This window comes from Dermacentor variabilis, chromosome 8 (genome assembly GCF_050947875.1).
Source record: "Dermacentor variabilis isolate Ectoservices chromosome 8, ASM5094787v1, whole genome shotgun sequence".
NCBI classification, from domain to species: Eukaryota; Metazoa; Arthropoda; class Arachnida; order Ixodida; family Ixodidae; genus Dermacentor; species Dermacentor variabilis.
This window is the reverse complement of record NC_134575.1, coordinates 113,327,782-113,342,103: the sequence shown is the minus strand read 5'-3', so window position 1 is coordinate 113,342,103 and position 14,322 is coordinate 113,327,782. Positions and strand designations below refer to the sequence as shown.

Here is a 14,322-nt window from a genome sequence, read left to right as displayed (position 1 = left end):
AGCAGGAAAAAGCACGTGGATTTTTTTTTGTGTGTATCATTACTCCTTTAACGTTTTAGGAAACATAATGTTGAGAAAGCTGAAGAGCAAGTTTGCGCGATGTGCGCGGACCAGTTTATTTGATTGGTAAGTGTCAACCCTAGATACTCGTGTATAGCTACTTCCTGAATATCGGAACCTTCGAAATAGTAAATAGACAAGCTAATATGTTCTTTTTTTTCTCGTTACACGTATGAGCACGGTTTTCTTTATGCTAAGACGCATGACTTATTCCACACACCATCGGCCAATATAGCTGTCAAAGAACTTTGAATAATACTACGGTCAGATGACTACCTGATCTGTTCAAACAATATGCAATCATCTGTAAATAATCGTATGCATACAGAGTTTGAGATAACGCCATTGAAATCATTATTTTAAATAAAAAAACCATATGGGACCCACTATGGGACCCTTCGATACACTAGAAGTGACATCCAGAGACTTGGAAACACCTCAAGAAATTCGCTCCTGTTTTCTAAGAATGCAGCAATTCATTGAAGAATGTATTGGGAAAGACCAAAGAGCTCTAATTTAAAAATAGGTTTCTCATGTGGGACCCTATCGAAGTCCTCGGCGAAATCAGAAGGATATATAAACTTGTCCCGAAGTGTCAAGGACACGTGATAAGTTATGAACAATGGTCACAAACTGAGTGACTGTTGAAAATCTTTTTCGGAATCCATGTTGGAAAGGAGATAGTATGCTTCCGTTACATAGAAAATCTCTAATGACTCCCGCCGGTATGTGTTCTAAATTTTTACATCTGTTCATAATTGATACTCGCCGATAATTAGAATGGTTCGATCGCCTGATTTATGAATGGGTACCACCCTGGCTGCTTTCCAGTCTATAGGTAGATCACTGGAACGCAGGAAAACTCCAAACTTGTCGGCCAAATACACCGCTACCTTTGAAGCACAGCATCTTAGAAACGTGTTTAGAAAAGCATCAGCTTAACCACCCTTCTCGTTATCAAGCGGACATAGCAAGGATAGGACACATTCAGCTGATATGGAAGGAATATTACTGTAATCTAGACATTGTTCCTGTTTTTGAATCACCGATTTTGTAGTAAATTCGCCTTGAAAGTATCGATTAAAGAATTGGCGATTTCCCGCCCCTTGACTACGATGGTTTCATTTACTTTTACTTTTTCCAACGCTTCCTTCTTTTGACTGAGATGGCGCAAAAATCTGCTGAGGTTAGTATTTAAAAAGGAGGTAAGTGTAACTTCGTAGTACTGGTTTTTTGTCATTTTCCACTTTTGTGCTGACATTTGTTTTTATTCTTGAAAGAAGGCCGTTGGTGTTTTGTGTAGCCTACGATGTCGTTTTATTTTGCGTTTAAGGTGACTAACCTCCTTGCTAACCCAAGGATTTCTTTGACACTGTTTGATTTTTCTCAGATAGAAAAGCCACTAATGAAAACATATTTGTTTTTTAAACCTATTGCAAAGAACATGACTGTTGTCGCTGTCGTTACTAATTAGCGCAGTTTATGATAGTCGATTATAGCCGAGTCATCCGCATGACTAAATTCCCGTATAGTTACAGCTGGCACATTTCGAGAAAACTGTTCACTCTTAAGCGACCAACAAAGGGATAGCAAGTCATGATCAGAAATACCACGCTGAACACTCAAAAGGCATTGGAAAAAGTTTCACTAACAAAAACCAAATCTAGAATAGCCCCTTCACTAGTGGATACCTTGACTGTTTGATCCAAATTCAAGGCTAACATAATATCCGAGATCACATTGTTAGATTCACATTGACCATAAAGCAAACACTCCCAGTGCAAACTGCGCAAGATGAAATCCCCTGTTAATGGGATGCTACATTCACATTTTGCCAACAAGTGATCATACAACGTTTGAAGGTACAGGTCATCAGCGTCAGGAGGACAATAAACAGAACAGAGCAAGAAAAATTTACCCGATAGTAATCTGTGCAAAAACAAGCTATCGTGGTAAGGTATCTGGTCTCAAAGGCAACAGTAACAAGTGACTTCACTATGACAGCTGCCCCACCACCACCAGGACTGCCGTCACGCCTTAATACTTTATAGCTAGGAGGAACAATTCACTCGCATGGGATGCCGCAATGTAGCCAAGTTTATGTCAGGATAACTATGTGCGGATCATAAGAAGAAAGCACACAATCCAGGCTTTCAGTTTAATACACAATGCTTTAGCATTAAGCGAAAGGATGCGTGGTTCCGACTGCTGAATATGTGACCGCTATTTATCTGATTGAACGGTCCGTCCAGCCGGCACCCGCGTGTTACTTGAGCCATCCCAAACAAAAAACGCTTTGTCAACGTTAACTTTATCTCCAACTAGATATACCGTCTTTCATGCCTTTCTCTGCCTTTTGGCTTTGCCAGAGCAATTTCCGTTTCTTTAACGTTTCTACCGAGAAGTGGTTTTGCATGGAAATCGCTGAATCTTTTAGTTTAAGCACATTACGCTGCCCCATTTGATTCTCAAGGTAATTGCAGAAGCGGAGAATCACTGGGCGAGAAGTACCGTGTCCCCACCTATGCATACGTGCCAGCGACGTGCAGTTAACAGCTACTTTTTCTATTTACACCTCATCAATTACCGCCCGCCGTAAATTATCTTCAGTTCCCTCTTCCTGTTCATTAACACCGAAAACAATAAAATTACTTATTCGACTGCAATTTTTCAGATCTGTTCAACGTGATCTATACGAGTTCAGCACTTCTGGGTATTTTAAAACGATTTCTTGGAACCTTCGAATCTCCTGCGAGCTTTTGTACACCTCCTTAACAAACTCTTCACCCTTATACACGCGAACACCAAAATCGGACACAGCTTTCTGAATCTTTTCTAGTCTATCCTTAATTTCCGCTAGATCAATGGGAATTGTTTTCATGACCTCCAAGAAAGAGATTCCAGCAATTCTGCAATACAAGGACCCGGGTTTTCTTTTATATCGCCGCAGAGCAGTCACGCAGAAACATGGAAACAATCAACAGGAATAAGCCAATAGTGCGTGGCCTCCGCACAACAATAATACATCTATCATCACTTCTTAACCAGCAGGAGTAACTAACCGGTAACAAGATGGGACGCGTGCTTAGCACACCCTTCACTCTCGTTTCGCCCAGCCCACTGAGATTCCAAATGTGCTGCCGTAATTTTATAGCCAGTACTGCCGGTGACGTTACACGTCCGATGCTGGGTATTGTCGCCTGAAGAAAATCACCGTCGTTCTAGGCGTTGTTCTGTGGGATGTGGAATACCACTGCTTGCTGATCTGTGGGTCCTTCACCCTGCGTGTAAAACGTTAGAAGTCCGGCAGAAGCTAGAACCAGTGCCTGTACCAAGATGGGAGGCATGCTGAGCACACCGTTCGCTGTGGTTTTGCCTAGCTCACTCATTTCATTTAATTGCGAGAGGAAAACAGAAGCTAAATATGAAAGTTCAAGGTAATGAAAATTTTTTTTCTGCCTCCAATACGAAACTTCGCGAAACCTGCTACCGCTGCTTCGTCTGACAGCGCCGTCAACATAATTAATCTGATTCTTGATGTGTAAGAGCAACAGATCCAACAGCAAAATGAAATAATGTGTTTGCTTGTAAACGTTACAGAAGGAGGAATAAACAGACCGAATCTTGAACACGTGGAACTCGACATATTTGATGAAACATCCAGTAGTCCCTAGTCCTGGCTAACATTTTATGAATATATATGCGATAAAACCTACTGGCATAGTGACGGAGATAAAGTGAAAAACAGGCGACTATTCCTGTCAAGAATAGCGAAGGGTTGTTAGGAATCGCACGTCAACGATCACACCAAGAAGCACTGGACAGATCGTAAGTAAAGCCTTTTTCACCTCTTCTGGCGAGAACAAGGTATCTTTATGGGAAGACGGAAGCGTCCGACTCTGCACGGACTACAGGGAAATTACCAGCAAACAGAGCTTTTCCTTTTCTTACGCCACGAATAGGCTCTATCATAGACGAGACGTGCGGATGCAGAGTGTTAAAGTGTAGTACTCAAAATAATCACATGTAGTAAAGTTTTTAAAATCAAGTACGCTGCAACCACTTCAGCTTAGTTAAAGCGCAGATACAGTCCTTCCGCTCAATTTTCATTGGCTAAAACAATGATTTGAGGCGTCAAAATACGGAAAGCATGTATAATACCAGGGGCAATGTGAAGATATTTGTAAATAGTCACACCAGGTCATGTTCTGATGCCGCGTTCTTAATGGTCACTACTTGTTTAACACCTGATTTTGTTTTGTGCATAAAAATAATCTATTCATTTCCGATTTCGGCTTGTCTGCACTTGAATGTTCTGCATGGTGTTCACAAATGAGTATCAATATAAGTAGGTTTCCTAGTCTAGATGGTAAACAATATTCCTAATCATCTCATCCTGCCATCAGCTGCTTGTGCATTGCTTCTGAGGTGCTTATCCTTCTGTTTTGATGCATTCCCTATTTCGTTCGGTTTGCTTAAATTGCGCCTGTAGTAATTTGGACTTTCACTCTAGCTTCACTATGGTTGCGCTGTTTCGCCAATTGCCCTAGATTTATTCAATTCCTGAGTGTGTTCTTTCAACAATGAGTTTTTCTTAATAATTATGTCAGCTGGGAAAGCTCCTGTGTTCCTTTCTGTATGTCTCTAGGCCCCTTAAAATTAGGTGATGGCACTATAATGATTTGCTTATGCTAACGTAGATTCTGGTTTTCACATGGACGTCTAAACCAGTGGTCTGTTTTCTCCTGGGAAGACTTAGTATTGCTGTGATGTATTTGATACCGATACCGCAAGAGCCGGTGGTCATAGCAGGCTTTTGATGTTGTGACTTCTTATGAGACATGGAAAGAGATAAGATTTCCGCAGCATATTTTACGTGCCTAAGGTCTCGCACGTAAAATATGCTGCTTTTTTTCAAATAATCGAGAAGTACAGCTATCCTAAACTAATATAACGAAGATATAGAAAGTGTAAAAACCTATAAACAAAATAATACCTCATAAATAGCTTATAATACATTAAGTTTTTCTTACATTTTCAATAGGATCAACAAATATCTATGGATGCATTCCTCGATGTATATATACGTGTTGAATAGTTGTTAAGTCATACATTTTAAAGGTAAGAGCTTAGATTGACGACGACCACAACGGAATGACCATATTGACCGACCGACTTCACTGTAGCAATATTTTTTTTCTAATAAAAACCAAGACCACCAAAATTGTGCGGTGGCTGCTAGCAGTGTGGGGTGCGGTGTTTGAATTTGTTAACGTGACCATTCAGCCTTCTTTGCTGTGCCTCTGTTAGTGAGCGATAATTTTGCCGCTTGCCCCCTGGTTGCGGTGTTGGATAACGGAATTCCGCAGCGGACGTCACATAAGTTTTACCGTGATGGCCAATGGCCTGCCTTAGGCCCCGCAGTTTGACTTCCATCTAAGTACCAATTACGAGTACCAGGAATCCTCTTTAACAGCGATGGAGGCGACTGTAAAGGTTAAATTTTGTGATATCGATGAGTAGTCAATGAGAAAGAATTTGGCCTAACTCTAATGTTCGCCAGTTTTGTTTATTACCTCCGCCATTCGCAACAGACCAGCGTGAGACACACGAAGACCCTGTCAAAATCTGGGCGTTTACAAAGCAAGCGCCTGTTTGTGAAGCCTGTTGGTCTCAGTTTATCAGAGACAAGTAGTACACGTTTTGACAGGTTCAAAATGAAGATTTGACTGGCTTTATTTAAGGGTAAAAGCAGACTTGCCGGGTTGCAGGGATGGTGGCCTTGTGGGACAGCCGCTTCAGTTCGAGCAGGGGCGATGGCCCCCAAGGTGGGGACAACGAAGTGACGGATGGTGGCTAAAATGGCTCCCCCCTCTCCCCCCGAGAATGCCGGAGTCTTAGTTGTCAATGGCGGAAGGAATGAAGAGTTAAGTTTCAAGATCGTCTGATTTCACGTGGTCGCACGACACGGTCTCTGCTGCGAACGTCAATCTTCAAGGTTTTCTCTCAGCACGAAACCACACGAAAGGGACCTTCATAGGGAAGGAGCTAATGGTGGCTTGATAGAGTCGCGCCGCGGAAGTGCGTTCCTGGTTGTGTCTATTATCGGGAAACTAAGACACACACTGCCCGCTCGCGATGCGTGGCGATGTAAGTCGAAGATGGTCGAGCCATGCATGCAGCCTCTCGATGTCCTGCGCAAGCACTGGCAGAGTGCCCTGTTGGGTGATAAAAAACTGGCCTGGAATATATATGGCTGACCCATAGAGGATCTCGGCTACACTAACTCCCAAGTCATCCTTGACTGTTCTTCATAGCCTTAATGGTGCCTGGGTAGCCTTTCCACCCATTGCTGTCTGTGGTCGGCGAAGACGCTTGATCATGCCCTTGATCTTTGAATGGCATGCCATGGTGTTATGAAGGAGCGTGGCTAGCAGTCTCGCCAGGCCACAAAAAAGCGAGCTTTGGAATTGTCGGCCTCTGTCAGTAGTTATGTACAAATGGCAGCCACCGCTACACGAATATAACAACACATGATTGCACCACTGTTTAGGCCATGATGTCTTGTACAGGCGTCCCCGCAATCCAGCTTGAGTAGCGGTCTACACACGTGAGGAGGTACCTAAAACCTGGGCATGGCAGAAGAGGCCTCACCCAGTTTAAATTCATGTGATCGAAATGGCGCAGTTTTTGGTAGAAGTTTCGAGAAGGGAAGTCCTCGATTTCCCGCACTCGTGATTCCAGTGGCTTGTTGCGTTAGGCTGAAATGCATTGGACGAGAAATCAGGGGCCTTTAATTTTCAAACTGGATTTCTGGTGTTTTATTTATTTTATTTATTTAACGATATTGCAGACCCTTTCCGGGCCCAAGCAGGAGTGGGTACATCAGTGAGTATGAATACAGTACGAAACATCAAAATTAATCAAAACAAACGTAATCCGTGTAGATACGGAACTGCTATTTCGAGAAGTACTATTAATACAAAAAAAACCGCAAGAAAAAACACTCTGTCGGGAATGCGAACTATTCAATTTCAGAAAATTTCATTGTCTTTATGTTGTTTTTTACATATGGAATCAAGTGTCGTTCGATTCAATACAATGCTCCGTAATTTGTTGCAACCAAATATGGCTTGGGGAAATAAATATTTATGGTAGTTTACTCTACTAAATGGATTCCCAATCGCCGAAATCCCAATAATTCCCAAAAATCCAAATAAATAAAGGCGTCAGGTAGGGAGATACAATCTCCCCAATGCTATTCAGAGCGTGCTTACAGGAGGTATTCAGAGACCTGAATTAGGAAGAATTCGGGATAAGAGTTAATGGAGGATACCTTAGGAACTCGCGATTCGCTGATGATACTGCCTTGCTAAGTAACTCAGGAGACCATTTGCAATGCATGCTTACTGGCTTTGAGAGGCAAAGGAGAAGGGTGGGTCTAAAAATGAATCTGCAGAAAACTAAAATAATGTTTAACAGTCTTGGAAGACAACCGCAGTTTACGATAAGTAGCGAGGCACTGGAAGTGGCAAGGAAATACATCTACTTAGGGCAGGTAGTGACCACGGATCCGGATCATCAGACTGAAATAACCAGAAGAATAAGAATGGGCTGGGGGGCGTTTGGCAGGCATTCTCAAATCATGAACAGCAGGTTGCCACTATCCCTCAAGAGGAAAGTGTATAACTGCTTTGTCTTACAAGTACTCACGTATGGGGCAGGAACCTGGAAGCTTACGAAAAGGGTTCTGCTGAAATTGAGGACCACGCAACGAGCTATGGAAAGAGGAATGATGGGTGTAACTTTAAGGGGTAAGAAAAGAGCAGATTGGGTGAGGGAACAAACGCGGGTAAATGACATCTTAGTTGAAATCAAGAAAAAGAAATGGGCATGGGCCGGACATGTAATGAGGAGGGAAGATAACCGATGAACATTAAGGATTACGGACGGGCTTCCTAGAGAAAGGAAGCGTAGCAGGGGGCGGTAGAAATTAAGGTGGGCGGATGAGATAAAGAAGTGTGCAGGGAAAAAATTGCCACAATTAGCACAGGACCGTGATAGTTGGAGAAGCGTGGTAGAGGCCTTAGCCCTGCCATGGGCGTAACCAGGCTGATCATGATGATGACGATGATGATGACGACTCGACTAGATTGTTGCCGGGTAGTTCTACAGGGGTTAGATCTGGTCAAGTAGTTAGAGGGGTCTTGTAAGTAGGGAGGAGAAGGAATTTCGTAATGCCCATCGTAGAGAAGGTGTTTAAGTTTAAATTTAGACATTATTCTGCAGTTTCTTAGAGGTTCAAAATTAGCTCTCTTTACTAGGCTAGCTGCACTAATGTATCGCATGTAGCCCCAGTAGATGAAGGGCGCTGCTAATTTCTGGATATTTGCGATTTGGTCAGTTAAGTATTTCTGAAAAAAAAGAATCCGTGTTCATCCAGGAGCCCAACCAGAAGGCGCAGATGCTCCTTATTCTTCATCTATGCGACTTTCAGCAAGATTTTCATCAAGGTAGAACAGGGCTGGGTGCAGCAACTTGTTTGTTCACGAAAGCGATGGTGGTGCAAGTGCAACTGCCGTGAGGAGTGTCTAGGTGCGCTCCGAGATTGTGGAGACGAATGGTTGCACCGAAGCTGGTCGTCAATGTTGCCACCCGTCGTCAGCCTCTCCAGTGCACTGGTAAGGTGATCGACTGTTTCCTCTAGGCGCGAGAGTTGGTCTCCTGGATCTGAGACTCTCGCTTTGGCGATAGGTAGCTGTGCCGCAGGCGAGCAGTCGCATGTGCGGTCAACAAGTGCAGCTAGCCGATCGAGACTCATCACTTCGAAACTCGCCACCACTATGCGTGTGGAATGCATGAGTCCCCGCATTAAGAGCTCGTGCAAAATTGGACGCTGGCTCTCGTTTGCGGAGTGGTCACCAAGCAAATAACGTAACTGGTGCAGGAGTTGTGACGGTTTTTCGTCGTCGAGTTCCTCGGAGGGGAGCTTTTGGAGCCTACTCTGTTGCGACCGCTCGAGGTGCGGTAGGTTGTCGTATGCTGTGGCCGAAGACGCAAAAACTAGCAAGTCGCCTATGGCATCGGTGATTTTGGCGGGTAGGGTGGCGACAACATGCAAGTTCGTTGTTTTCTTTGAAGTGATGCCCTAGAGTTGAAATGGACCTCTATAAGCATCAACCTAACTTAGAGGATTTTCGGGCCAGAAGCTGGGAAGGGGAAGCTCTGCGGCAATTACAGGAGACTAATTGTGGCGTGGTCTCTGTCAGCAGTAGTAGGAGCTGCGTCATCCATGGCTACAGTTTGGAAAAAAGTATGTCCAGGGTCACCATTTGTTGCGAGCTCGGTTTATGTTTGGCAAGTAACACAGGATTTGACGGTGTGAAAAGGACGAGTCCACTGGTTTTGCTAATGAGTAATAGCAGGTTTGCCTAGTAGTAGTGGTTATGCCCCTGTCGGACAGACGCTTCGGTTGGAGCAGGCTGGGCAGTGAGCCCCACGGCGAAGACAACGAAGTGACCGAAAGTCACTACAAGTACATTGGTGGGCAGCTAGGACGAAAAAGGTGCTCTATGCCGGAACTGAAATCTCAGCAGAGTCTTACGTGAGGTTAATTCAGGATGTGCTCCTGCTCCGCCGTATAATCGACAGAAACACCAACGAGACCGACAAAGTGCTACAAACTGAAGGACATTGCAGTTCATACTATAATCTTGCTCATCTTCCAGAACGCTCACTCGTGTAAAGACCCCCACTTGGAACTCACCTGACAGGCCAGAAAATGTTGACAGATTATTGATCGCGAGCTAAACGCCAGTCTTCAGCCAGTCCTCGTGAAAAATATCATGACACAGAACCTTCCATCTTAATTTTACAAGCCATTGTTGAACAAGAAGCGACATGTTTTGACTTTTTAGCGGCCGTCTTGGGCTAAGTTTCTCCCCTTGACACTGTTCTTGATGTATACCCACGTCTGATCTGTGGCGTTCAAGTCTCCGCATGCCAGAAGCTTGGACTTCCCTGCTACGGTGCTCCCCTTTTGCGGCACAGACTTGAATCGCAGTCGCATGTGCGACGGGTTGCTGTATATATTTAAGTTGGAAACACTTTCCTTTCTGCATTTGGTCGGCACGAGCTCCGTGAAAGTATGCTCCACTTTGACGCCTTTGAGTTCGAGCTCCACGAAAGTCAGTCCCTTTCTGACCCGGGTAGACAGGCCCCTGCCGTCTGGCGGGCGTGCACTCTGTAGCCGGGAAGGGACGGTGTGGCGGTGAGAGTCTCTTGTAATAGTAGCACGTCGGGTTTTCGGTTGGCACGTCCATGTGTTGTTGGATCACTGCCCGCTTCTGTTGGAGGCCGCGGCAGTTCCCCTGCCACACGACTCTGCTTGCTTGGTCGATGGCCATGTTTGTCCGAAGTGTAAGTTGTTGCCGGATGCTTGCACAAGCCATCGTCAGGTGAAGATGTTAAGATACTTTACCCGCAATTGCAATCATTGAAGGGATACACCAAGGGAACTACCAAGTTTGAGGTACCGTTTAAGTTAGGCGATACTACTGTGGTGAGAAAAATACCCATAATACGTAACGGGAGAAGGGAATGTGCTTAATAACGAGCTGCAAAACATGTTGGATTACCAAATAAGTCGTCCATCCACCTCTACATTCGCGTCGCACATCACCATTGCGTTTAATCAAGATGGAAGCCTCTGACTCTGCTCTGACTACAGGTAAATTAACAAGCAAACATTACTTTTTCATTTTTCCTATGCCACTAATATGCTCCGTCATAGACGAGACGGGTGGATGCAGAGTGTGAAAGTGTAGTAATCAAAAGTAACCACATATAGCTCAGTTGTTGATATCGAGATATTTCCAACCACTCCAGCTTAGTTAAAACGCCGGTACAGTTTTCTGTTTAGTTTCCATTGCCTCAGTCAACATTTTGAGGCGCCACAATACGAAAAGCCTGTATAATACATGGGGTAGGTATAACTATAAATGGTCGCACCCAGTCATATTTTGCTGTCGCATTCTGAAGGATCACTACTTGTCTAACAACAAGTTTACTCTTGTGTAACTAAATCATCCATATATTTCCAATTTCGGCCAGCCTACGATTCAATGTTCCGCATGCTTTTAACAACTGAACTATAATATAGGTACATTTCCTACTATAAACGGTGAAACATATTACTAATCACGTTATTGTGCCACTAGCTGCTTCGGCCTTGCTTCTATTGTGCTCATCCTTCTGTTCTGATGCGTTCACTATTTTGTTCTGTCTGCTTGAATTTTGCGTGGAGTAATTTGGACTTTCACTATAGGTTCACTATAGCTGCGCTGTTTCGCCAGTTGCATTAGATTTACTGAATTCCGAAGTGTGCTTTTTCAGCAATAAACTTTTTCATAATTTTGTTATCTGGGACAGCTTGTTTGTTTCTTTCTGTATGGAAATAGGGACCCGCGAGCAAGACGTTATTTTCGGCCACTCGGGCAAGCGGCTGAAAGAAGTCGAAGGAAGGTTTAGTCTTTTTGTCGTCAGCACAACCATGACGCCCTGTGTCAAATCTCTGAGTCATCGGCCCAGCCGTGAGAGCCCGACGGCTTTTTGTAAGAACCCCTGTGTATTCTCTGGTCCGCGCGTGCATTGAGAGGCTTACTAAGATAGCAGGGGTTCAATAACTCCGAAATATCTGGTGTGTCTGTGGAATCCTGTGTCCACGAAGTGCTGCCAGTGTATGTGCGCCGGCAGCGCCGTATGGCCAGCTGCTGTCGTTTGTCCTGTGTTTGTGAGCGAACAATAGAGGCCTGCCATGGACTCAAGCGTGTGCGTGTGTGGTGCAATAAAAGTGCCCGACCTCAAAGAAGCAGGGGGGGGGGATCGCCCGTTCACAGGGCCCCAATAAAAGGGACGCGCTCAAGAACTTGGGGGAGCCTGGATACAATTGGGTGCACTTAATTGGATCGTCACCAATATCCGCCGTTCTGCAACACAGGGAACTAGGGAAAGGTGAAGTTATTTAAACACATGTTTTAGACCTAACTAAGCAGTCTAGAAGCTAGTGCCGTCCACTATCGCCTAGGCCGCCTAGCCACGTCTGAACTCCGAGTTACTAGTTGACTTAAGAGACGACAAACCAACGTCTGCAATGAAGCTCATGTTACTTCCCCTCCGGTTAGCTCAACCTGCTCGAGGGAAGACGTCAGACCTAGACTCCCGGGAAAGCCAACCTAGCAGTCGCCTCCGCCGCAACGAGATCGGCTTGCCAGCGTTCTTCGGGAAAGCTCTGCCATTGACTCCACGCTTCATGGACTTGCTGTTGCTGCCCGGTGATGCGTATGCCATCATTTGTTTTCTTTTGAACTTTGTTTAGTTGACCACCGTTAAGAGTGTGTGGTGTAGCCTTAATTTCTATATTTACGGTAAACTGTTCCTTGTAGTTATTTCACATTCATCATTGATCTAGATTAAGTGCACGTGTGTTAGTGTTCTTCTGTTTTCTGTGTTTCTTTTAATCTTTGTATCATTGTCGGTTATTACATATTCTTTTTCTCTCTTTCCCACTACTCTGACTCTATATCTGTGTTCGCTTGAGTACGGAACGACCAACCGGAGTGCATATCCCGTCGAAGACATCGCGCCAACGACGAACGGGTGGCAAGCCTATATATGACTATATAACTTGTAAAATTAGGTGATGGCACTATAATCATTTTCTAAAGCTAGCCTAAATTCTGGTTTTCATACAGACTTTTAGAGTGGCGGCCTGGTTTCTCCCGGGAAGATTCAGTATTGCTGTGACGTATTTGATAACGATAGCGCAATAGCCGGTTGTTATTGCAGGCTTTTCACGTTGCGAGTTCTTATGAGACATGCCAAGAGATCATTTCCACAGCCTATTTTACTTGGGTAAGGGCTCGCTAGAACATCTTTCAGGAAGATTGTAGATTTCAGGGTGACATAGCAGGTAATATGTTCCTGAAGCAGGCCCCTCGTTATTAATGTCATAAAGCACCTTAAACTTATCATCTCTTTTAGAGATAAGGAAGGTGCGTTTTAATAAACTATTGGATATACACACGCAAGATGCGTGTTTTAATACGAGGAACTAGTGGCTCAACACTTATGCAATATCGCCACGTCTTAGAATAATTTCGTTCCGTGATATATGAAAATTTGGGCATGTCGTGTCTTGCAATATTTTGGTGTCGTTAAATTTTATCTTGCTCCTCCGTACTCAGTCGAATAAAAAGGCTTATCACAGTAATAATTTCATTAGCCTCCGTTATATGATTCACAAAATTTATTTGGCCAGTTATCTGGCCTATGCCCCCTATCTCAAATATAGACATATAATACACCTTATATTAGCTTCTCTAGCAGTGTAAGGTAATTGAAACGAAAATAATTACTTACATGCGAACTTCCAGAGTCCGTATACTTAAAGTTAGTCGACGAGAGTTTGGAGCGGCTACAACGCGCTTTATATATAAATAGAGGCGCACCTGTACGGCATTGGTGTTAAGAACATGAGGCAGAATAGTGGCATTACTAAAACTAGCATGGTCTACTTGTTGAACTTTTGGAATGGAAAAAGCCGGCATTCCAGAAAAATTTAGGTATATTTATCTACTGTCGGGCGTTAGCATTCAATGAGTCAGACGTCACCGTCCGGCTGTACTGGTTCCACATTCTTTTAAAAAACACTTACCATCTGGAGCAGCTGCAAGCCAAGTCAACATAAAGAAAAGCACAGAGAAGTTAGACGTAGGAATTCGAGAGAATAAAAGAATAATAACGAAGCACCAAACTCTAGTACATTGCTTATGGTTTATTATAAATTTTTATGACGCTGACAACATTGGGAGATTTGAATTTTAACTGTTATCAAAACTGGCGGGAATGCCTTCCAATCGTGCAGCATTCGTTGAAAAGAAAACGTTCAAAAGATTCCTCTAAACAAACTTATTAATTAAATATTGATGCTTCTTCCACATCTCGCGAACGGGATCAGATAATTGCTACATTCTTTGGTCCCAACTTTACCCTGTATTAGGATATACTTACGCTTTTCTCGGCTTTTTTTGCATATAATCGAAAGGTACAGCTATCCTCAAGTAGTATAACGAAGATATTCACCATGTAGCAAAATATAGAAAGAAAATACTACCACATAAATTGCGTATAAAACAAGACGTTTTTTACTCTTTCAAAGCCATGTTCACGGATGTTTTGTTTTATGCAAATAAAACACCGAAT

General features: G+C 43.7%; 1 protein-coding gene across 1 annotated transcript in view; it reads right to left on the bottom strand.

The window, feature by feature from the left end:
* Positions 1-13,495, bottom strand: part of LOC142591237 (uncharacterized) — a 153,125-nt gene extending 139,630 nt beyond the window's left edge. Inside the window, exons 1-2 of the mRNA XM_075703584.1 lie at positions 13,480-13,495; positions 6,715-6,821 (exon numbers count right to left, since the gene is read on the bottom strand). The gene's annotated coding sequence lies outside the window, so the exon portion shown is untranslated. The remainder of the gene's footprint in view (positions 1-6,714; positions 6,822-13,479) is intronic.
* Positions 13,496-14,322: the final 827 nt, after the last annotated feature.